Source organism: Manacus candei, unplaced genomic scaffold (genome assembly GCF_025592945.1).
Source record: "Manacus candei isolate 608988 ecotype Guabito, Panama unplaced genomic scaffold, ASM2559294v1 h1tg000083l, whole genome shotgun sequence".
Taxonomy (NCBI): Eukaryota; Metazoa; Chordata; class Aves; order Passeriformes; family Pipridae; genus Manacus; species Manacus candei.
This window is the reverse complement of record NW_026138131.1, coordinates 3,259,556-3,284,069: the sequence shown is the minus strand read 5'-3', so window position 1 is coordinate 3,284,069 and position 24,514 is coordinate 3,259,556. Positions and strand designations below refer to the sequence as shown.

The following is a 24,514-nucleotide window of genomic DNA, read 5'->3' as shown; positions in this document are numbered from 1 at the left end:
AGGGAAAAACCCAGAATTGCAGCATGCTGGATACAAGAAAACATTACACCAAGAGAAAAAAGAATATCGAAGAAGGATATATTAGGTGTCTTACAGTCTGACAGCTGTAATTACAGGTTACTATCCAAGTCAGAAGAGGGTTGGATCCAGCTCCCACCTCTTCCACAGATGTGCTGCTGGATTTTGACCAAACCACGTAGGCTTCGCTTCGATGTTGACTAAGGACTTGAGGGCTTTGCTGCACTGAGGGGTTTTTTTCCTCTCTCACTGTGCCTTAGTCATAAGGACTGGACGCAGCCCAGAGGAGGCAAGTTCTGGGAGGACTGGCAGGAGAAGGGCTGGCATGGCAAGGTGCTGCATGGCCATTTCTCCAGGGCACCACAGAGCATGGGGAGGAAGAAGGTGGCTGTCAGTCCCTCAGTGCCTTTCCCGTCCCAGTAGACCCTTCCTAGGACAGTGATCCCCTTGTAAATAGGGATTTGGCTGTTTCTCTGACATTTTGAAGAGCTGTGAGGGACAGACACTGATACGTTTAGGGCTCCCATGTCAGACAGAGATGGAAGATGTGGAAAAGCCTACAAATAAAAATAAATACCTCAGTCATATATTTTAAAAACAGAAGAACATCCATACTGTCTCCATATTGAAAAGCAAGGACTCACCTGGCTCCATATCCTGAGTGTGGTCAGAAGGAAACACTCAAGTGAAGCGTATGAGAAGTAATGTAGGCACTGAGTGGCCCTCTCCTGCTCCTGGTGACACATTAACTTCTGGGGTTTCATCCTCAATATAATTTTGAATGGAAAATTATGGCCTTATTCCCTGCCAAACTGCCCCATCAGCTTTTGAACCCATTTATTATTTTGGTCTCCATAACATCCCGTGGCCATGACTTGCACAACTTCACCACATGCTGGGTGATGAAGTGCTCCCTTTTTAAACGCCCAGCTGATTATTTCATCAGCCCTTATTCTTATATTGTCAGGAATGATAATTAATCTCTTTCCTCAACTACCCATTACCATTCATGATGTTATCAGGCTTCATCTCTTCACCAAGATGAAAATACCCAGTATATTTTGCCTTTTCTCACAGAGAAGTCATTCCATTCACTGAGCCTGCTTCTTCCTTTTTCTGGGACACTTTCAGCTCTCCATTCCAAGCTGTGGTGATGAGTTCACTGCACAATATGCAGAATAAAAATAAATCATGAATTTATGTGGTAGCATAACTAATTTTTTCTGTTTGTTCCCTATTCCTTCCCTGACAATTCCTAATAATCTTTTTGATCACCGCTGAGCAATGAACTGATTTTCACAGGGACTTATCAGTAATGACTCCAAAATCTCTTTCCTGAACATCAGAAGCTAATTTAGAAACTCTCATTCTGTATGTAGCTAGAGTGCTCTTTCCCCCATATGCACCATTTTACATCTATTGGCATTGAATTTCTTCTATCATTCTATTGCTCAATCACTAAGCATTGTAAGACCCTTCTTCAAAGGTGCAAATCAGAAAATTGATAGTGAAATTTGGCCAATTTAATGTTAAATGTATTTGTAATTTCATGGTAAGCATAGTCAATATATGAAGAATGCAACTCGGTGAAAAACATACCACTTACTGCCAAAAAGCCCTGGGAAGTTCGTTTCACAAAGGATCTGATTTCTAGAGAAAATAAAGTCTTCTCTTCTTTTGTGGCTGGAGGAATTACAGTTTTCCAGTCCAAACTTCAAGTCTGAAAGATCTATGACATAAGGTTGCATTTGGCAACCAGGCAGTCAGCATCTCTTCATTGTCTCATTGGGCTACATAAGCCTTTCCATTTCAGAAAGTATTGACATCCCAGTCAGGATAGCTACATCCTGACAAGGCTGTGTCAGGTCTGACAAGGCTGTGAATTGGTGTTCTTCAGTGTCCTGAGACCCTGGTGCAGATGCACCACATGCTTTGTTGTTTGAATCCCCAGCCCCTGCACCACAGGTGGCTGCTGCTCGGATGCTGCATCCCCCTGAAGGTACACTTTGAAAATTGTTTTCATTAATAGCTTTCTCTAATGATTTTTGAGCCACCCTTATAGGCCACCTACAAGCAGTTGTCTGTGTCACCAAAGGGCACATCCCACTTTTAGGAGAACACAAATATTCTCTCTGTGCAATGAGAGAGATAAAGAGGACTTGTTACCACTACAATGAGTGAGTTTAAGTGTGGATAAGGTGAACAAGTCCTGAAATTTGTATGTGGGTGCCTGCATAAGCCATGAGGTAACTCTTTGACCATGGATTTGCAAGCACAAATCCTGCCCATGAAAAAGGTGACAGGATTTGGGAGAGATTTGATGCAGCCTCCTGTCCTCAGGCAAAATGCTTTGAGCTGCCAGAGGCTTCCTGCCCTCTCTCCCTCCCTGCCTTCCTCACCCCTCCCCATTGCCTTGACTCTAGGAACTTTAATTAAGCAAATGTACAGGTTTGTGCTTTAGCACACACAGTCTTTTGCCCGTGTTAAATGAGAGTTTGCTACATCCAGTGTCATCACAATTCTGAAATTCCACATGGAGCACTTTTCACTGAACTGCGTTCAATTATTTATTCAGGCTCTGGTTCTGTCCCCACTGAATGCAAGAGCACTGACTTCAACACAAGGAGTAGCAGGCATACAGCTGGAAAGAGAAAAAATGTGAATTAAAAGCCACTTAATCTCACTTAATCACATTTCCTCTCCTCCTTGCTCAAAAGAATAAGATTTAGAACATAAATAAACTCTTTGAAAAGGAAAACTATTAAGTAAGTTTCAAAGTCAAGATCATGCCAACTAATATTATCTATTTCAGGACTTCCTGCCCTGCTTATCTCCTTTTAATTAACCTATTTCTGACCTGGACCATGTGTTTGTCTGGCAGACACAGTCCCATTTTGCAATTGCTCTTGGCTAAATAAAAGAGTCTGTAGTAATGTTTGTGATCAACACTGTGCTATGTGTTTCCTGCAGCAAAGCTGAGAGCAGCACACGAGCGAGGCCGGGAAGCAGATGTGGAACAGGAGCAACGTAGCGGGAAGACAGGGTTTCACTCAAAATACTGCACATTGAAGTGGTTGATAAAACAACGTGGTCAATCTGCTTCTGCCTCCCTGTTTCTACAGCTCAGATGTCTGGACAAAATCCTGGAGCCAAAGGGAGCACAATCAGCAGAACTTCTGTTCATTCTTATCTTCTAAAGTGCAGATTTAAAATCCTCCTGTGCACAGTGACAAACAGGCCATTGAGGGTGACAATAAATTTGCTTCCCAAATGGAGTCTATCCCTTTATTATAAGTCTGAAAATAAATCCGATAAAACTCTCAGACCTCAGATAACAACTAGAGGTCCCAAGTGTGTGTTATGCAAAAGGCAGCAGTTCCAAAAATATGTAGTTTTAACTGCCAAAGGTTTTATCTCTTATGATTTGAGTAGCAATTTGATGAAGCCCTGAACAGCACAAAGACAGACACTAATCCACTTACCCAAGAAATCCTGTCCTCCAAAAAGTACAGAGGCTCAGACTAGACCAAAACTGAGCTTGAACTCTAACATCCTCTTCCAGTTCAGTAAATTGCAATAGGAACATTACATAAATAAAAGAGTTAAAGGAAGGAAGCAAAGCAGGATTCTGATGCAAGAAAACAAATAAGAATGAGTAGGATAAAATACCTTTATCTAGGTGAATGAAAAACTTGTTGGTAGACACGGGAAACCAATGCTACAAATACATAGTCTCACAGCTTATTCCTTTTCTTCCCAATTCTTTTTCTTATTGTGTTCCAATAATTAAAATAAAATGGTGGTTATTCAGTGCAGGAAAGCCGTAGAAATACAAACTAATCACAGCCAACTATGAACAATTGCAATGGAGATTTAGAAGGAGAAAAGCAGATAAAAGGCAGTTTAGAAGAAATTCTTCCAAGGAAGGCAAATGGTGACAGGATGAAACCACATGCTCTGGAAGAGGGCATGTCTGAGCTGCCTCGGAGGTGATGCTGTTACACTGTGGAATGGTGTCTGTGTGGCTTCACAGCAATGTGACTCCCCAGAAGTCCTTTGTTGGACCCAAACACCTTCCAGCCCAGTCCAGCTCCAAGCACCGCAGTGTCTTGGAACAAAAACAACTACCAATGTGAAAGCTGAAGATAAAAATAAACACAAGTTCTTCTCTTCTGTCACAGGCTCTGCTGAAATATAACCCAGTCCCAAGCAGAGAGGAGATAATCTTAGATGTTGCCGCCAACTTGTTTACTTACTTACTGTCAGATGATAGACGCTGGCAAGCCTTCATCTCCTGTTTTACTCCTGAAAATGCTGTTTTCCAGAGTTTGTCCTGTCAAAGTCATGCTAAAGTGGACATCAGCTAAGGTGAGTGCACTGGTAGTGGTTATGAGGTTGCTCCAGCATCATTCCCCCAAGCTGCTGTGAGGCTCAGCATGATTTCCTCACACTTCCTTTCCTTATTCAGGGTAATTATATTACCCAAGGATGGGGAAATATACTGTGGCAGACAAGGTGAATCTTCAGTGCTGTGAACAGGCTGGGCCTGAACACAAACATCACAGCTTTTGCCTCTAGACAGTGCCGTCACAAATGAAATTAAAACATTAGAACCCTTAAATGCAAAGTGCACATCTCTGGCAACAAATAACTATATGCCAGCTGCTACACCAATTAGCAACACAGGTCTTTTGTACCTCTCCTCATATCTGAAAGATAATAAACGCTAGTTCCCGGGAGTAGAATATAGAAGAGCATCATCCAGCATCACTAAAGACCATTTAATCACCAGATTCCCTCCAGCACCAGTCAAGGAAGAAGGATTTGCTTCTCGAAATGTTCTTTTGTCTCTAACTCTTTTAGGAAGGATTTTCTGCTTATTGTCTTTCACTGACCCAGACCAGCCTCTGCCTCAACTGGGCAAAACATCCCTGGGAACTAAAAAGTTTGTTGTGAAATAGAGCTGGAAAAGTACTGGGAATATTACACCAAAACACAGTGTTTGGATGCTGCTTGATCAATGTTTCATTTCAGAAACACCTACATCTTCTGTCTGACAACAAAGCAAGCAATTTCTCTGAAATAACACTATTTATCTAAACAAATATAGAGCAGAAAAAGGTTTAAAGGGTTAAATACTCCCAAAATGAAAAATCTCTTTTTCATTTAAGTAAAGCATTTAAGTTTCACCAACGTATCCTTAAAAATACCCTTTTTGGCTCAGCATCAGATGAACATTTTTCCATTCTTTTGGTTCAATTGACATTCTGACAAAACTAATATTCACCTCTCTCTTCCACAGCACAAATTCAAAGCAGGAATACCCCTATCTTCCCAGACAATACTGTGTGCTGTCCTCAGAAGAATTTCTTTGAAGTCGAGATGTCTTGAGCACAAAATCTATGAATAGATACTGAAGAAGGTGACTTGGAACAGCTGTGAGATGTATAAAGGGTGATTTGCCCACTCAATGAGAGCAGCAAAATTGGATTCATTTTATTTCCATGCCAAAGACTCATAGCCATGTCTCCATATGTCCGTAATTTTTTTTGTCTGTAAAATTACTTTCCTACAATAAGTAGGAAAGCTTCTGTAGGTCAAGGCTTAGAGACATTCATAGAAAGCAGAAGGAAAATGTAGTAGCTGTAGCTTTGTCATTGAGTTATTTGTGATAAGTCTATATGAACATCCAGGTATGAGAGAAAATGACAGATTTTAAATCAATCCTTTAGCTTATTACCAAAAGCAAAAGCAGCTTTAATTTAAGCTTCCACTTAGACATCATACCCACACTGTAATTTCGAATAAACAACATTTAAAACTGCAGCTAACAAGACTGAGTGTTAAAAGCCTGATGATTAATCCATCACTTCACCTGTCTTCCCAAATCATGCATGTTTAGCCAAATAAAGTATTAACATTCTGCATTTTACATACAGCAGCGCTGAATAAAATAATCTACTGTGACAAATGTTTCCAGAGGGGGGGATATTTGTAAACTGTTGATAAAGCTGATATAATGCACAAGGAGCTCTCAGAGATTTCATACGCAAAAGGCTGAGCCTTCTCAACAACACCTTGCACCTATTTTCTGAAGGCACTTTTTCCTTGTACTGAATGACACCACTGTGTGTCTGTGGCTGTTGTTCCTGGCAAGGAAGTGGAGAGAGGGACACTGGGAAGGTTTGTGCACCTTTCCCCATTACAAACAGTTTCATACCACGCTGCAAAAAGACACAGCTAGAGATAGGAAAGGGAAAAATGAAAAAGTAGAGAGAGCTTAAAGTCATGCTCCATCCAGAGGTGTGGTGTGGGGCTGAAAGAAGCTGCCCGGCGTAGCTGTGGTTTCTCACAAGAGGAGCCTGAGACTGTGCAGACTGACTGACTCAGAGCAGACCAGGAGAGAGAGTAATAAAATGCAATGCCAGCTTGTGAAACACAACCAGAATAGCACAGAGTGCTGTGACACATAGTCAGGGAAACAGGCTCATTACCTCATGCATATGTTTGGAAACTGTTTTCGAGGGAGCTTTTCTGGTGATAGGTACAGTTTGTTCCTCATTCCCATTTAGCTAGGTAACATTTTCACTGATTAAGGAGAAACATTAACCAGCTAGAGCAAGACAGTGACACATCCTGGCTCATGTCTAGGCTTGAGCTGGGAGGATGAAACTACGTCACCAAACCCATGAGCTCTTTGTGGGGTGTTGTATGTGACCGAGTCAGGCTGCCCACTGAGGAGGACCTGAAACGACAGGAAAACCAAGATATATTTTTAACACATTTGCACAGCATGTCTTGCACTTCTGCCACAATATACTTGTATATAAAAATCTTAAAACCAGGAAGGGATGATGTACAAGAGCATGACAGGAAGGCACTGAGGGAAAGATGGTGTTTGTCGAGGGAAGACTGCTCCTTGGGCAGGCTGTGCTCTACTAAGTCATTCCTTGGCCCTGCTTATGCTTTTTGCCTGCTGTCATGATGTTAGGCTTAAGAAGAGCTCAAGTTGTTGCTGATTTTCCTCCAATTATGCCATCTATTAATGTCCTGTTAGAAAGCACTGTCACCAGTATATTATGGTGATGTTAGTATTCAGGAAAGGGGTGGAATGTGCCGTGTTCTGGCTACTCCCCAACATGGCCCTTCTTCTCAGATGGGGCTATTGCCATCTTGGTGGGCTCTTTAACTGAACACCATAACCTCAGAGGAAAAGTGTGGCAAAATTTCAGCCCGTGCATGACCAAGGGACCAATAATCCAATTTTCCAGTTTATTCTGGCATCAGTCTTTTGAGTCTGTTACAAGGCTTAGTAATTTGGAGTCCAGGTTTTAGTGCCAACATCACGCAGAGTTTACGCTGCAGAATGAGCCGGAGGTGCTGTCATTGTATCTTAGTGCTCTTGATGGAAATTTTTTTCCATTCATTTATTCAAGCACCTTTGAAGCCCCAGGTAAGCTTTCAGCGTCCTGCAGCAAGTCCCACCATTCAGATAAATACTGAATGGCTCCTCGGCTTTTCTGAACGTGCCAACTTCCCCTTTTCATGTATTGTTCCCCTCCCTCACAGTTTTTACAATGGCTGAATGGTCTCCTCCACGCAATTTGGAGCAATCCCTGCTCCCCTTCTCTGTACTGCTCACAAATCCACGCTGTCATAGCTCTCACTGGGTCCTTTCCCTTCCAGGCTGAAGAGTCCCCCTCAGACTCTGAAGCAGGACTGCCCTCCCTGCCCACCACGGAACTGTAGCAATGGGCACAGAGGAGCAGGGTTTGCCAGCCCAGGCATGACATGGTGCATTTAGTGCACTCTGTCAGTCTCTGCTTCCCATAATCAGACATCCCTCAGACACTCAGAAACCCCTGCCCCGCTGTCAGAGTTCAGTGGGTTGTCACCTGGCATGTTCTTGTCCCAGAACCTCATGTTTCAATGGGAAGTGAGAGAGTGGAGAGAGTGGCAGTGGCTTTCCAGGCAGCCCCTTTCAAAACTTCAGCCTTTCTCAGGCGTGTTTGTTTTGACTGTTCCAAAGTTTCCTCTCCCTTTAATAGATGGCAAATGCATTAACCAGCACAAACAGGGAGCGCATATGATCGGTGGAGGGACAAAACAGATGGCACATGAGTCACTCCCATTCGCAAAGTCAGTGATGAAAACATGCTCTTGCTTTAGCATCCTGCTGGAGTCTTTTTGCAAAAGACAATTGAGGAGCTCTGCTTGGCACGGAGTCTCCGCAGGTTTCCAGGTGAAAAAAGGGATTGCTGCTAAAGTCCTTTCTTTGTACCTCAAAAGCAGTCTAGGGAAGGGCTTGGGACTGTGGCAAACCCCTGTTTAACAATAGTTAACTCCCCCACAATGATGTGGGGACTGAACGATGCCACTAAGCCACCAGTTTTAGTGTTCCCCAGGTCCACAAGCCCTCCGTACTTCTTCAATGTATTAAGTTTCCTTGTTATTTTTTTCCACCTGCTTTGCTTTTTGCTTTTAATTCCTTGTGCCTCACAGCACCAGGCATGTTCCCTGTTTTCCCCTCTCCCCCCGCCTCCCCCCTTCCCACAATCCTTCTATGGGTAATGGATTTTGTATGCTATGTCACATCACTGGAATATCATGAATGACATAAGTAGGAGTAGAAGGCATTGGTTATGCTCTTGCCAGGAAAGATCCTCAGCCTATTGGAAATAATGATTATTTGCACTGTATAAATTGGATTTTTGCCATGAAAAATATTAGAAGGAAAAGGCAGTGAGCAGTATTACTCTGCTGCTGAGTATTCACTGTGTTAAAACAAAAGTAGACATAATATCAGATAGCTACCACGTGGAAACTGCATTATATGTTTGGGGGAGAAAACAGTCTCAACCTGCAAACATATTTTCATATGATTACTTTTACATATTGCAAGAAATTTCCTTGAAATTCAGTGCATGTGACATTAATAGTCTTTATTCATGTTTGCAGATGACGGTCTTGGCTTACAGGAATAGGCACAAGATAATTATTTCCAGCAAGCAAGTTTAGTTAATTTTCTCTCATAACTCAGGGAGGGAGGATTGTTGGAATCAAAAACATATAATAAATTAACATATTATTAGTTATTTCTAATTTAACTGTCCAAAAGTAGAACTCTTTAGACAGCAAAAGACAATTCACTTCATATATAGAAGGGATTCTTTTTTCCAAAAAAAACAGCCAGATTTATTCTCAAAACTGCCTGAAAATTAAAATTTGGATTTCAAAGAAAAAATACTTCTATTGCAAATCAGAATCTTTGGAAAAAAACTCAAATGTGAAACCTGACAAAATCAAGATATCTACACAGAGAGAGTCTTTCTGCTTTTTTTCCACTTTCCTTTTCACACTGATGCTGTAAAATTGATAACATCAAAATTGTTCTAGTTTTCCTTTTCATTTTCCTTTTTATTGCCTTCAATAATTTTGAAATTTCCTCATCTTTGAAAAAGAAAAATAAAACAGTCCCTCTTTTGTGTCACACTTCAAGCACTAAAAAGACTTTTCAAAGTTTCAATAGCAACCAGCGGCAGAAACACTTGAAAATGCAAAAAAGAATTTGCTTGTGTGGGCAGAGGTGCCTGTTCAGCTTTCATTTTACTGTCCCCACTTTCGAAGAAATATTTGACACTGTTAAAATTTCAAAGCAATCAGCCTTTGGTGTTTTAAAAGTTTACAAAAATTCCTTTTGAAAAGCCGTGTAATGTCAGACAGAACAACATTCAGAAAAAATCCTGACTGTGGCAGACACTGGTTACTTGCATTGGAGTCCCAACAGCAAAGAGCATCAGTAGAAACAACCCTTCCAGAATACTCAGAGCAGCAATGCTTTAATAAAGGAAAATAACTTAAATCCCATAATTTACCTCTTGCAGTTTCTCCTCTTAATTGAGGAAATCTGATGAGGAGAAATACATATTTAGGTGGTCGCTGATTCTGCATGCCCTCATCTTTAGACATCTAACACGTGGAACTTTACAGGGATCTGATTTTCACACATCATGCAAAATCAAACCCTTCAAATGTGTTTCACATCCAAAGTCTTCAATCAGCACATTCCTTGGCCCATGCAACACGATATATGCAAACTACACCACGAGACAGATTCACATGCACACAATTTCACAGTAAACAGAATAAAAAAATTTAAAAAAATTACAAATTTGAGAGAAGAAATGGTAAAAATGGAATGTCATAGACGTGAAAGAAATGGTTTATAACAAAAGAAAACATCCCTTTTCTTACTGCTAATGATGCGATCCGACTTTGCACCAGTAAATTGGCTTTGATCCTTGTCTGTGATTTCTGCTGTGTCAGCAGTGTTTTCCACTACCAGAGGGAAGGAATCACGTCCTCTCAGGCTTGGGCTGGTGCCTGGTCATGGATCTGTTGCCAGACTCTGCCTGGGAGAGGGACCTGCAGGAGTCACATACAGCCCCTGCACAATTCAGGACTTTACTTGCATGATTCAGGTAACTCAAGTAGAAGTGAATGTACTTTTGCAGCTTCCACATACTTTGCACAGAGTTGAGATGGCCTGAGCCTCACAACCTATGCTGAATAAGCAAAAGTGCAATTTTAGAGCTGAAAATGTGAAAGGAAATCCTCCTTCAGGTCACAGGTTGTGAGCAGGTGAAGGTGCATCCTTCAGTTAGCCTGTTGCCCAAAACAGGACAGAAAAGTTGCCAAAATCAGAAAATATCCCAAATTTTAACAGACTTGGCTAGACTCATCTCAGAATGGCACTGTAATTGCTGAATCTGAGGAAAGCTTTTCCAAAAAAATGGAAATGGGACAAAAATGTATCTGGATGGCTTGCATATAAATAAATACTGACATAGATGTACCCTAAACCCACAACATCTTTCTGCAAGTGGCATGAAATAACACTCTAAGACACACAAGTAACTTTAATATATCCTCTTCAATATATACAACTAAGGCCCTGACATCTGACTGAGTCTGAAAGTATTGGTCCTAGCTATATGATCTGTTCAACAGATCACAGAAAAAAAACATGTGGCCACATGGTGAACATCTGCACTGGTTCTTTGGATGACTTTTCCTTCTTGACTCTGGAATGGGAAAAACTTGGTATTCATACCATCACTAACATTTCCTCCATCTGATCTACATATTAAGAATCACAAGTTGCCACGTTAATATTTTTTTTTCCTTGGGGAATGTTTTTTGGACAATAAATCTTACTTTTCTTTTCATGTTGTTCCTTAGGAAGAACACATTACAAGCAAAAATAGCATGGCTTTGTAATGCATCTGAAGCAATGAAATGTCTGAACATGTAATCCTGCATCTTGAAACTTTAGCACTTCAATCTGAATGTGGAGAAATGCAGTCCTGAGCTGCATGTCCAGGAGAAGTGGACACCCCCTGTTAAAGGGAAGCTCCTGGCTTGACACTTTGGTGGAGGGCAAGGACAGGTTGGGTCAGAGCCCATTTTGCATCTCTATTACGGGAGGTTTTGCGGAGGTGGTGTCAATTTTGTGGTGTCAATTTGTTAACTTTTCTTAATCACCAATTGGCCACTTCTTGGGGGAGCACACGAGGAGATGAAGCCCACAGGTCCCAGAAAGGAGGCAGTATGGGGTGGGCACAACTCCCTCACGCACACCCTGTGTGGCACCATGTAGCAAACAATCTGTGTCCTCTACAGAGTTGCAACCTCCTGGTGCAACCCACACTTTCGTTTTTTGTTCCAATGCTGTTTCAGGTTTCTTGGGAAGAAGCTCTAGGTCATGGACACCACCCTGCTTTCCTGCTGACATCCTCTCTTCAAAGTGTTTCACATGTACCCATTGTAACAGCAAATTCATTAGGTTTGTCCATACACAAATTCCCTGGGCACCGACAAAAGCGATGTCAGAGAGGGATGAAGTCCAAATAAATTTCAGGTACAAAAACTACATCTGTTATTCTGAGTGCTTCTCACCAATAGGTTAATGCAGCATTCAATTTGCATGTCCAATGCTTGGCTTCACTTTACAACTCACTTTCAGTATATATATGGTCAAAACCCACATGAAAGGTTTTAACTTAGTAAAATGTCTGTTATCATCAGGATTTACTTATGTGTCTTCGGTTTTACAACCTGGTGCAATAGGGAACAGATCGAAGGATCACTGAAGTCAGGACAAGTCTCTTACTGACTCAAACCATCTGGCAAAAGTGATTTCTCTGAGTCCAGGGCATGCATCCCACAAATCTCTATAAACTAATAAAAATGCGCAGCCTACAGAAATACAATGAAATACGATAACAAACTCAAACTGTTGAATGAATAGTAAAGCCAACCACCCCCAGAATGGCCCGTTGATTAGTCAACACCAATGCAGAAGAGCTTGACGTGGATAATTTATGGTTCACATAAATATCACATTATTATAACATTTTCCTGTTCAGTCAGAGATAATAAGTGACATACTCCAAATCAATATTTATTATTTCAGTTTTCCTTCCTCCTCACTGTTAAGCTTGACATCCTTCTCCTCCCCCATTTATAGCCTGCCATTGCTAGCTGAACCCCTTCACAACCTCCAAGATAAGTATCTGTAAGGGATCCATATATCATGCTAGCAATAAACCAATCCCTCCAGACACATTTAACCACAATGCAATACTGTCAAGCTCTGAAGACAAGTTGTTCCCTGAGGTGCAGAACTACTGAACCTTGATTTCCTGCAGTTCAATGTCCCAAAGCTTTCCTTCTTAACCCCAAATAACATCTCTCTGCTTCTGGCATCATAGGTGTCCCCTTGGTCCTTTCATCGTACCCTCCATGTCCCTGTAATATTTTGCCTTGCAATATCTCCAGTTACCTTCACATCTCCCAGGCTTTCTGGTAACTCCATTCATTTCTCCTTCATGCCCTTGCTGCCCTTTTCCATCTTGTCACTTGGGCAGGAGATAACACTGGGTCTAGGTTGGAAGCACAGTTTGGAGAGCTGATCTGCTAGAAGGTGCCTGCCACCTGACCAGCTGTGGGGCTGCCAAAACAGACACTGAGCACTAATTTGTTCAGATATGTCATGAAGAAAACCTCTGTCCTTTATCCACCTGCCAAATGGAATTGATAAATGAGGATTGCTGGAAAACTTGTGCCTTCTCAGATTTGGTTTGAGGTGTCCAAGAGGGTCACAAGTTACCAAAGGGCCTTCACACAGGCAACAGAAACCCCTCACCTTCTTCTCCCAATGCCACAAAGCCAACAACTTGCTGACCCACTCCACACTCCACTTTTCAGAGTCAGTCAACTGACTCACAGAACTCCACATGATCTTCACTAGACTGACCAAAATCTTCTTGAAACAGCTTTACCAGGCACCAGCCAACACTTTTTTTGATGTCTCATGCTAAATTTACATGAAATAGATCCGTTGCTTATTACTGTCAGTGTTGCAAACCCTTATCTATGATAATGTCAAATTTGGTTATGCTGCCAATGTTTTATTCTCTCTGAGGTGCAGCGTTTCTTTCATTATCGTGTTATTTATGCAATTTTCTTCTTCAAAAAGAAGGAAAAGAACACCAAAAATTACTTGGTGTATAGGGAAAGCCTAACTTGGACAGTTAAGAGAAACAAGGCTGCAGTATACATATTTCCTTGTGCAGCTCTTATAAACAAAGTTAGGCTGCCTGAATCCTGGTGATTTACACTCTTTAGGCAAATATTGAGCTAATATCGTGATTCATGTCACTAGGCACACTCCAAAGCAGCACTGTGTTCCCTCCACTGTGTTTTAGATGTGTGCAACAGAATGTTACTGTTGGATCCAAAACATGTGTTACAACTTGCTTCCTTTTCCTTTGGTATATTAGCAGAGGTTTTTGGCAAGCCTGACACCTTTTCAAAGGTTACCAGAACAAAATGGTCAGATTCTAATTTCATTGACTTGGAGGAAACTGAGCAGGTGGGGAAAATATATTTTACATCCCTCTGTGAGCCAACAGCTGTTCCAGTGGGCAGTCTCTGGCCTTATCTTTTCTTCCGTGACAGAAGTTCCACCTTTGACTCTTGGCTTTCACCAGGAAGAAGTGAGAACTTATTGTTAAAGACACTTTGATATCAATTGATCACTTTGCTCACCTAAGACTGTCATTTATATGCTAACAGCATGTTCAAGGCTGCCATGCAGCTGCCAGTTAGTCCCCAAAGGGGTTCTGAAGATTTCTTGGGTCACCTCAGACTTAGAAGTGACTCCAAGCTGACAAATCAGTCAGGGCTCCTGCTGCAGTTGGGCTTCTGGGAGGTAAAATGCAGGCTGGTCTCACCAGCTGGCTCCAACATGGCAACCAAGCTTGGAGAACGACGAACAGCAGCTTTCTGCCACCCCAGGAGGGCCCAGCCCCACTGGTCCCTGCAGCCACCAGCACAGGGCACATGCAGGACACAGGAGAACAGGAGAGGTATGACAGGGTAAGTGGGGCGTTCGGCTGCCAGGTCTGGAGAGATCTCACATGATGAATTTATATTCAGGGGACTGTTCACAACTGGGTGTCTTGCACATCAGAAAAGGAAGAAGGAATGCACAGCTTGGGTTCAGGGTGATGATCCCACAGTGAAAAAATAGGCACAACACCCTTTATCAACTTGGGTCAGGGCTAGCTGGGAGATTTGTACATCCATCTTGACCAGAAGAGACATGCTGTCACTATGCTCACTGTGTGGTTCTCATCCTTCCCACTGGGGATCCTCCACCTCACACAGCATAGAGGGAAGGAATTGACTGAAGGTGTTGACAGGGACCATAAAACTTCAAACTGCATAAGGGGCAAAGCACACATAGACAGAGCTGAGGCAGCGCCAGCTTTTCCAGCCCATATCCAGCATGGGAAGCCACCAGCCCAGGAAACTGTGAGGGGCAAAATGTTGCTGCCCATGATGTGGAAGAGCACAGCATTGATATTCTCTGTCCTGCACAAACCTTCCTGCTTGTACTCCAGTTGGAAAGCCTCCTTCACAGAGCACACCACCTCCTGAAAGGGGAGGCCTGATTCTGCCTCTGCTTCTGCTTCCTGACTCCCAGAGGAACCTGTGGATGTCAAAAGCTGCTCAAGAGTGACAGGACACATAACACCACTAGCTGATGATCAGGTTAATTGTTGGAGTGAGATTAAGGAGAAAAATGGTAGAAATGGCTGAGGCCTTGGTCTCACAGACAGTGGCAGATCGACTTGACCCAGCTAAAATCATTCCCTCTCGTATGCCCCCGGCAGCACAGCTGTGTGTGGTCACCCTGGGAGACACGTCACGGAACAGATCCAGATGGAAAGAGCTAGTTCAGATTATTTTTCAGATCATTAGACATTTTTGTTGGCAGCGAGACAGAGGGTGACAGGAAAGAGGAGGGACAAAGGAGGGTCAGCAGGGAGGAGTGGAACTGCTGTTGAAATGGCATCATGCTCAGATGAGGGCACACGGGCCAGCAAAGCCTAAATGTTATCTTTAAGTCATTTGGCATTCCCCAGATCTCACTGGAAAAGGGGATCTGGATTTCACAGGCGCACAGATTTTTTTTTTTTAATATTGCCCAGATCCCATATCCCTACATTAGTGTAATTTCATTTCAGCTTTTGTCCTGGGGGGGCATAGTATGTATGTCTGTGTGTGTGTCTGTCTGTCTGTCTGTGTATGTACACATATGTATATGTATATTCTTGTACAAAATGAGAGATGAAGGAAGAAAACAGACAGAGTCAGACTGAAGCTTGCATCTTCTGTGTGTTTCTTCAATAAATCTATCAATTTTTCTGGTAGGAACAATCCTTAGTTGACTGCAGTTCGTGTCACAGTATTACTGTATGGCAGATGTTTGACTAATGTGTGAGCAAGCTGTAAAATACACGTGATTGTCTGTCACTTATTCTTGTTTAAAAATATCTCTACATCATTGAGAAAAGAAGGAAGAATCTACATTTCCCCTGACATTGCATGGTGCACTTGAACTGTGACCCTTCCCTAAGACTTGTAAAATGACTTTTTAAGAATTCCAGTTATTGAACATCCTATAAAACACTTTCTTCAGTTTTAAATAAAAATAAATCCAAGTCTCACTCTCTGCAGAACAAAATGTGAGAGAACACATATTGTGCAGACACATATTGTACAGTACTGCCAACAGCTGTTGCCATAATCAAAGAGCGTAGCATTTAAAAAATAATAAAAATTGGAATAAAATACTGAAAATATGACTTCTCATTAGTTTCATTCTGGTAGGCAGCTTCATGTGGCACACCTGAAGAGCTAGAGGCTTTCAGCACTGAAAGTTCTGGCATTCTGAGCTTCAGCAACTCTCATTATCTTCATCTTCAGACTTTCACTATCCTTTATATTGATGTGTTTTGGAAATAGATTAAACTATTGTCACAGAAATATGCCTTCTTTTCTGATAAAACAGAACTACCTCCATGCTAGATAATATGTGTTGCTGATGCAGACTAGTAAATACTTATTCTTTTATGTAAGATTATATAAAAAATAATGAGTTTTTTAGTTGCTGGATTGTGTTGATTAGGTTTGTCAGAATAAAACAACAGCACTTACATTAACAAATGAAAGATCTAACAAGTCCTCACAGGCGTTTGGTTTGGAATGATTGTGGATATTTTTCCTGCATGGGATCACATGAAAATTTTTGCTGCTCTAGTGAAATTGCCATATAAAGTCTTAGATAACCATACCTAGAAAGTAAAATTACAGTCTGAATGTCTTATTCAGCCTATGAACTGAAATTAACTGGCGTTCAGCTACTGTTGTTTACGGACTACAATGTCCCGTTGGTCTGAATGGCAGATTACAAATATAAACATAAAAGTCTTTGCCCTGGGGAATGTACAGTCTACTAGATGAGTTATCTCACAAATGCTGACACAGTGTGACCAACAAGGGGTAGATTTTTCCTTATTCTAGTATTTGAGCAATAAAACATCACCTTATAGGTAATAGGAACTTGCTAAATTTTCGTCACCACTAGGCAAACACCTAACTAGAGCATCTGAGAAATGGCTACCATTAAAAAAAGATATCTGGTAATTAAAGGCTATGATTAGCTCAAAAAGGAGAATATGGCATTGTCAGCCAACACTGTCTGGATATAAGATTACTCATTTTAAATGCCATAGTTTTCATATGTAATGTTCTCAGTTACCAAGGGATAATAGACTCTTTATTGAAAACCTACTCAAATTTTCCCACCCGGGAGTTCTAAATGAATCTATACACACTTTGTACCTTGTTTATATCAGCCAATATGTATTATTCAACAAGGACCAAGGGCAATTCTCCAATGTCTGAGAGTTAAGGAGACTTATCATGTCAATTTTTCTAACTCAGTGCTTTACAATACAATCTCACTGCTGTATAAATCACCAATAAATAATAACTTCCTTAATACCATTTTCACCTTCCATTAACCAAAATGTTCTTAACTTTAAATTGAAAAATTAAATAAAGGAATATTGCTCTTTTCGGTATTACCTGCACTGTTCATCATTTTACTATTCAATAAAATAGAATATAACAACAGGATTCAACCTGTAGGTTCACTGTTAGAGAATTCTAATCAACTTCTATGTTGCACTATTTCAGCTGGAAACAGGGGCAGATGAAAGTCTAGAGATAAAATTTATATTTAAAAAATGTTTCAGGATATAACCACAATTTTATTAGTCTAATTATTTTGGAAATGCAATTACCCTTTAGAAATGTAAATCAATAGTAGCTATCTTTTTATACTATTGCTATTTACGTTTCTGTTACTTTTATTAACTCTACATCTATTTCACCTATGCCAGTTATATATAATGTGGGCATTATTTGCAAGAAATTGTAATAAAACTCCATGTACCAGCCTAGCAGAAATAAGGCAAATAACACAGCTCGAACAACAAAAATATACATCAGAAGCTTCAAATAGGCCTGCCACAAAAAAAGTAATGGCTAAAGAGCCTGTGTTAGCCCTCCCTCAAAGGCCAGTAGACTCAGCTCCTTTGATGACAGAAAGGATACAAAGTTTAATCCTGAACCAAGGTGAGAAACTTCAGCCACTTTCACTATCATGACAAATAATAAAGTTCTTGTTTTGATGTTAATTTTCTTTATAGATTTCCTCTAGATATATACTTTCCTAAGTGATGGCTTACTCATTGTGATAATATACCTAATGACAGCATCAGTTCATTTGGTCATACTTTTATTATTTCTTTGGTTTTCAAATGTATATCTCAAAAGAAATTCTTAAAAGATATAAGAGACTACCACATAAAATTCATTGTTTACACATACAAAAAAACCCCACATATTTCACTTAATTCCCACTTTATTTTTCCCATCTCCACCTTCAGTGCAGTTATTCTGAGCTCCGTCTTGCTCTAGATAATTTGTATTTCAACTGCATCCTCAAGTTTGCACCTTCTGTATTTTTTTTCCACTTGAGTTCATAACGAAGGTACAAAGAGTCCTTGCCTTGGCAGCAAAGGGTGCAACTGTATTTGTTAAGAGCCATTGCAGAGGATGCTCTAGTCCAGGCACTCCCTGTTTTATTTATCATCAGTGTTAAGACAGGTGACAGTGGCACAACTGTTGCAAGGACTATTTCCAATCTTGTGCTTGGCAGAATATTTTCAGTTCAAACTGGAGTAAATATTTTTCACATGGCAGAAGCTAATCAGGACCTGTTTCTCCCCATTTGTCACAACAGACTTGCAAATAGCAGTCATTGATATCTGCTGATGCAATTTCCGGGGTACACAGATGACTCAAGAATTCCTACAGTTTTTGAAAGCTGTGATGAAAGCTCCCATGTTTGCCCACGCTCATCAAAATTCTGTTAAATGTACTCTCTTGCCATAGGTTTCAAGTTTCTAGAACTCCTCTGTCTTTAAAAACATCAACAGTGTTGCCTCTCCAAAAGGCATGCAGACACCTGGTGACTTGTGCATATGCAAGTACCATTCCAACATATACTTTATTATTCTATGTGAATCTTTCCCAGGTCTATGTTCCAATTTTCCAGTGCACTGGCAAGAAATAAATTTGCTGAACTCGAAAAAAGACCGTTTTTCAGCAGTGATTATAACTGTTTTTATCCACCATTCCAAACTGAGAGAACAAGCAAAATCATTTTTGCACCTGCCTCCTCACTGCAAAGTTTGAGAAGTTGAGTTTGTCACAGTGGTTGCTGGCTAGCTTGAAGTAGAGACATGTGCCTGTACTCCAGACAATTATATGATTTACTTTCCAAACACATTTTTCTCTGTCTTTGAACAAGAATTAGAGGAGGAGTGACTTATTCAATTGAATTGACTACTGAGTCTTGCAAACAGTATCCACAACCATGGACTGTGTGCTTGTACCGGATGCACCACAATATTCCTCACTAGCCTCTTGCTTTTGGTAAGCATCAGACATTTTTAATATATCTCTGGCAGCTGGCTGGCTAATTAGTCTTGCAAAGCAGTTTGATATACAAAAAAGTCCAGATAATCAAAGTTTTGAATGAATTTTAGGATCACATCTGGTCTGCTTCTCCAGACAATTACGTTCATTCCAACATATTACATGAATGTAAGAAATACAAAACACTATTAGGTTTCCATTTTCAACACCTTTTCCTTATCTGCCTTATACTCTAAACTGATGCATGATGAATAAAAATGAGTAATTGTAAAAGACTCAGTCAATGTTCTTGGCAGATATTATCGGAAACATTGTTGATCCATTCAAGCAATTCCAAGCGGGCAACATCAAATATGACTATTTTGTAGCCAAGAAAGGAATTAATTCTGTACTAATCTAAAGAGGTGCTTCATCTCTAACTATGTCAAGCCTGGCAGAACAGGTATTATGCCATCCCTCCAGCAGCTGCTGGATAAAGCCTCAAGCTATGGTGCCAAATTCTACACATATTCCTCACAAACATGTCTCCTGGAAATGTTTGCCAAGAGTAAACAGAAGATTGCAAATGGTTTTGAAGTCACCATCCTGGGTGTGTTTCTGTGTACCCTGTGCATTTATGCATGTGGCCTTCGCACAGAATTTAATCAAAAACATTTATACTGGCAGCTTCAATATTTCCAGAGCTGTTGGTACCTCACATCCCTGCCTATTGCAGGGGAGATGGCAGAGGGCAGGTGGTTTGCACAACAGTCACTTACTGCTGGATTGCTTTTAATTGGGCAACAAATGAACATCTTTACCAGGTGCTCCCCTGCATGCACTACACCCCTGCTGTGCTCTGCTGTGCTCTGCTCATCTGCAGCCTGAGAGGATCCATCCCATCCCTAACCCTGCAGGCTGTCCCTGACATCGAGTGTCCCCTGTTTACATCTCACAGCGATAAATTACAGGTTTTCTGTATATAGTCTTAGATTTTCTGGATATAGTTTTACAAATGGCAACAGAACAGCAGCTACATTTACACAGTGTCAGGTATCCTCCCCAGTCACCTCCTGAAGGCTCTCAACGTTCTCACAAGCCATGTCCTGCACACAGAGGGAAGTAACAGCACAACATCTTACTGAGAAGTCCATAGTAGGTTGTCTACCAGGATTCAAGGGTTGTCTTCCTCTCCTGAGCTACTGAATGAGACACATGATGCCCCAGCCTGCTTAGTATTTAAATACAGCTCACATTCTTCATTATCCTCATAACGTGACTTCCTAAAAAATAGCAGTAAATGAGCTTTAGGAAATTATTTCTTCCAGATGTGACTGTAAAAACCATATTAACTGAAGAAGTCTATCACATGAGGACAGAAGACACAGGAGCCATGGAATTTCTGAAGATCAAACTGTGGATCTGCTGACACTCAATGTTATAAACTCAGAGATTACTCTTCTGAGAGCCATCTACGTGTACAGTGGTGGGAACTGTTAGTTTATGTGATGAAGGGATAATCACCATAAACACAAAGGCCTGGAGATGGGCAGAGGACAGTACCAAGCAGAGGAAGCCCTATAGCACCTGGTCCTGGATATTCCCAGGGACCTCAGCAGAGAATACAGTCTGGGTGTTGGAGGAGTCTGCAGGAGTTGCTCTCACCAGACAGCCTTGCAGACTGAACAGGGTTATTGCCTGCAGGTGTTCAAGGCTCATTATGGAATGGGCATTTGAGGAATGGTGTAAAACTTACTGCAGGATGTCTTTAAGGGGTTGATGGGAATGTGTGATACCTATGGGCTATTAAGGTGAGAACAGGAGGATGAAGTTTGCTTGTGAAGGAACAGATGTGGAAAATACAGAGATAAGTGCATGTAAATATGCTGCTGGTCAGTGTGCTTGATTGGTCATGCCCTGTTCACCACAGTCTTCTTGTTAAACTGCATTTTTAACTTCTTTCCTGGGTGAGGGACCCTGTTCTGTGTGCATGGCTGTGTGTGCATGGGAGGTGCATGCAGCAGCTGGATTCAAGCAGTGGATCAGAGGGGCCATGAGTCTGGATGCCAGTAACTGGAGAAACCAGTGTGTGTTTGTCTGTGTGTGTTTCCCTAGGGAAGGTATGTCCTGTGAGAGTGCATGTAGGATAAGGGGTCTGGGAGCCAGTCAGGGAGACCATAGGTCAAGGGCTGGATACCAGAGGGAGACCAGGGGTCTGGTAGTCAGATACTGGCTTGGCCATAGGTCTGCACAAGCTCCTGGAGAGACCAGTGTGTGCATGTGTGTATGTGTGTGTGTGTGTGTGTGTGAGTGTCTGTGTGAGGGCCTGGCTGCAGCAAACAAACTGGAGTTGCGGACCCATAGCTGCAGTCACACGGATTTCCCAGTCTCCAAATTATCAGCCAAGAATAAATCAATGGCAGAGAGGCAGAGGTCGGGCAGAGCATGGAACAGTGCCATGTGTGACCTGAGGACTCACGTCCACCCCTTCCAAACCATCAGCTCAAACCACTCAGCCGAGCCAGGTAGAGGAGGCTGCAGGCAGGTGCCTTGGCAGACCTCTGTGCATGAGGTTTTCAAGGTCCCAGCTCACAAGGAGCACATTCACAGAGTATGTCATGTTCTCCCAAGACAGAAGGAGCAAGATCCTGAAGCAGAGGTGGCCACACAAGAGGAGTCCTGTCATGGAAGACACACGTGAGAGCTCGAGTGCTTTGCAGTACTGCACGGTCTAGAGGCATCCTGTGCACAAAGGGTACCCACGAGACAGTCTCAGCCTGCCTGACAGCAGGGTCATGGGAAGTCTGGAAGTGGCACAGCTGACTATGCTGTGCCCCAAGGGTGTGGGCTGCAGCAGTATTTTGGTTCCTGCCTCACAGTAGAGTGCACAGTTAGGGACCAAGGCCGTCCTTTCATCTCTGGATGTAAATGGTACACAGTCTCCTGAGTCAGGGGAAACCAGCAGGGCCAGCCCTCCTCATCCCGCTGGTTGTTGCTACAAAACAGAACAGTGGGAGACGGGCCCTTAGGCTGCAACTGCTCCTTTGCCATTATACTGAAGTCGTGTATTTGCGTTTACTTGTAGCTGAGGCACTGCTGCCAAATTCTGAATGGAACAGATTCTCACAGGTTGCAACAAAGATGCAAACAGATGGCACAAGGCTTTGAGTTCAGCTGATGTGAAGAGCTGTCAGAAGGAATGGGGGGGTGGGTCCCACCACCCCAAAAGGTGGCTGTGGGCTGTGCCACACAGCCTTGCCAGAGGCATCGCACCTTCCCGCTGATGCAGCTGCAGCGCTGGGTTCCCAGGGAGCTCCCTTGGAAGCCAAGCTAGGGGGATCTTTTAATGCATGAAAGGTAAGGGGCAGAAGAATCACTTTCTTTAGCAGCTGGCCTCACTCCAAAACTGCAATCTGATCCAGGACTCTGTTTCTAACTCAAGAAGGATTATAACAACTGCCCTGAATTTTGCATTAAATGGAGTGTGTTAGAAAATCCTGTACACGTCTGAGAAACCACAAGCCTAGGCACTAAAACACCATGTCCCTTTAAACTTTACAAAAGTAAGAAAGAATATTCAGCTTTGAGCTCCCAGTTACAAGCATTCAGGGGCAATAGAGCTGTGCAAGGAACAGGCGATTTGTAATTGATTTGATTTATTAGGTTCCTTTTCTGCTCTCTGAATATCTATAAACACGCTGCAACCGTTACACGCATTTGTTTATTCAAATGCATTTGACTAACAGTATTCAGAAGCTTTGACAAGGTGGACTGATCATAAATAATCAAAATCTGAATAGTGTTGCATAGCTGTAATTTGCTAGGGAAAAAGAAATGTTTTAACAAATCAGGAAAGCACTGAAGTACTTGTAGGTAGCTGCTCTCTATGTTTATTTATCTGTGTGGCTTCAAAATTTACTCTTGCCCAATATTTATGCCAGGATGAATATTGTTTCTATAGGCACAGCATGCAAACCTTGAAGTTAGTAAGCATGTTCACTCAAACCGAATTAATTTAAAAACTCAGCCACTGTTTACATACTTTTAATTATATACCAAGAACCAGCAGTGCAAGCAACAGAAAAAAAATTCCAAAGAGAAAAGTCAGACATGCCTTAAAAATTAAACTCCTTGTTCAAGCCCCAGCAGACAACATCAGAGCTGACCCTGAAGAATAAAGAGCAGAAAAAAGAAAACCAGAAAACAGTTCTCATTTTTCCATCTTCCCAAGTTGCATTCAGTGAACCTTCTCTGCTTTGCTCTTGCTTTGTACAGACCACTACTGTGTTAGCAAAGCCATTTTCTTTGCCTGTAAAATGGGAATATTCCCTCTGAAGAGCACTTGAAGCATAGCAGGGGGAAATACTGCAGTGAAGAGAGGTTTCTCTGAAACCAACCATAATGGATTTCTTTTCATTCCTGCGCTAAGGGACTTGCTTCAGAGCAGAAGAGTAGCCTGGCTCCTTCAGAGATAATGTTCCCTTTTCCTTTGGCCTGGTATCAAATGGAGACTGAAAGGGGAAATATGTTTTCCTTGGGGTACCCGTCTCTGGTCCTCAAGGGCTCTGCATTGCATAGGACCAGGGAGGATGAGGGATTTGTGGTCTAAGAGTTAAAGCAGGAGGAAAGAGAGATAGGACCCTTGGATTACAGTCTTTGCTCTGAGATAGAGGTAAATAGTCACTTACATTCAAATAAAAACTTCCCCCTTGAATTATTTTTTCCATTCCCTACCAATCCCAGCTTATCTCCCCAAAATGGTCTTCACTTTTAAAATCAATTTATAACCGATCAGACAGCTAAAATAGCTTCTTACAGTAGGTGTCTCTAGTCAATGACTGATTTGCATTAAGAAAGATATGACAGCCAAGTGTGAAGAGAAAAGAATGATAGTTTAATTTTAGAAAAATTCCACATTCATCTGAGAAATGATTACTAAGCACTGTGTATGTTCATACATAAATTACTTCTAAAAATGTGAAAAGATATTAAAATGCTAAATATTTTCTTGCAGCAGGAGCAGGAAAGCTCCAGATCAGACGCCGTGGCCTTTTGTGGGAAGGGACGGAGCAGACTCACACCCTGGAGAGGCACC

At 41.7% G+C, this 24,514-nt stretch overlaps 2 long non-coding RNA genes across 7 annotated transcripts in view; both read right to left on the bottom strand.

Moving 5' to 3' along the window:
- The window catches only part of LOC127481894 (uncharacterized), a 62,840-nt gene that overhangs the window by 14,339 nt on the left and 23,987 nt on the right, over positions 1-24,514 (bottom strand). For 2 of the 4 annotated variants that reach the window (XR_007908371.1, XR_007908373.1), the window contains exons 1-2: positions 12,863-13,034; positions 6,513-6,763 (exon numbers count right to left, since the gene is read on the bottom strand). This is a non-coding gene — a long non-coding RNA (uncharacterized LOC127481894). Of the gene's footprint in view, positions 1-6,512; positions 6,764-12,862; positions 13,035-24,514 lie in introns of those variants that run through there. The other 2 variants (XR_007908372.1, XR_007908374.1) reach the window with 2 other exon arrangements.
- On the bottom strand, positions 55-3,681 carry LOC127481890 (uncharacterized). 3 transcript variants are annotated; one of them, XR_007908357.1, is made up of 3 exons: positions 1,023-3,681; positions 663-783; positions 55-575 (listed from the first exon to the last, which is right to left on the bottom strand). It is a non-coding gene; the product is annotated as an uncharacterized LOC127481890 (long non-coding RNA). The 3 variants fall into 3 exon arrangements; XR_007908358.1 differs by having other exon boundaries at positions 663-1,180; positions 1,618-3,681; XR_007908356.1 differs by having other exon boundaries at positions 663-3,681.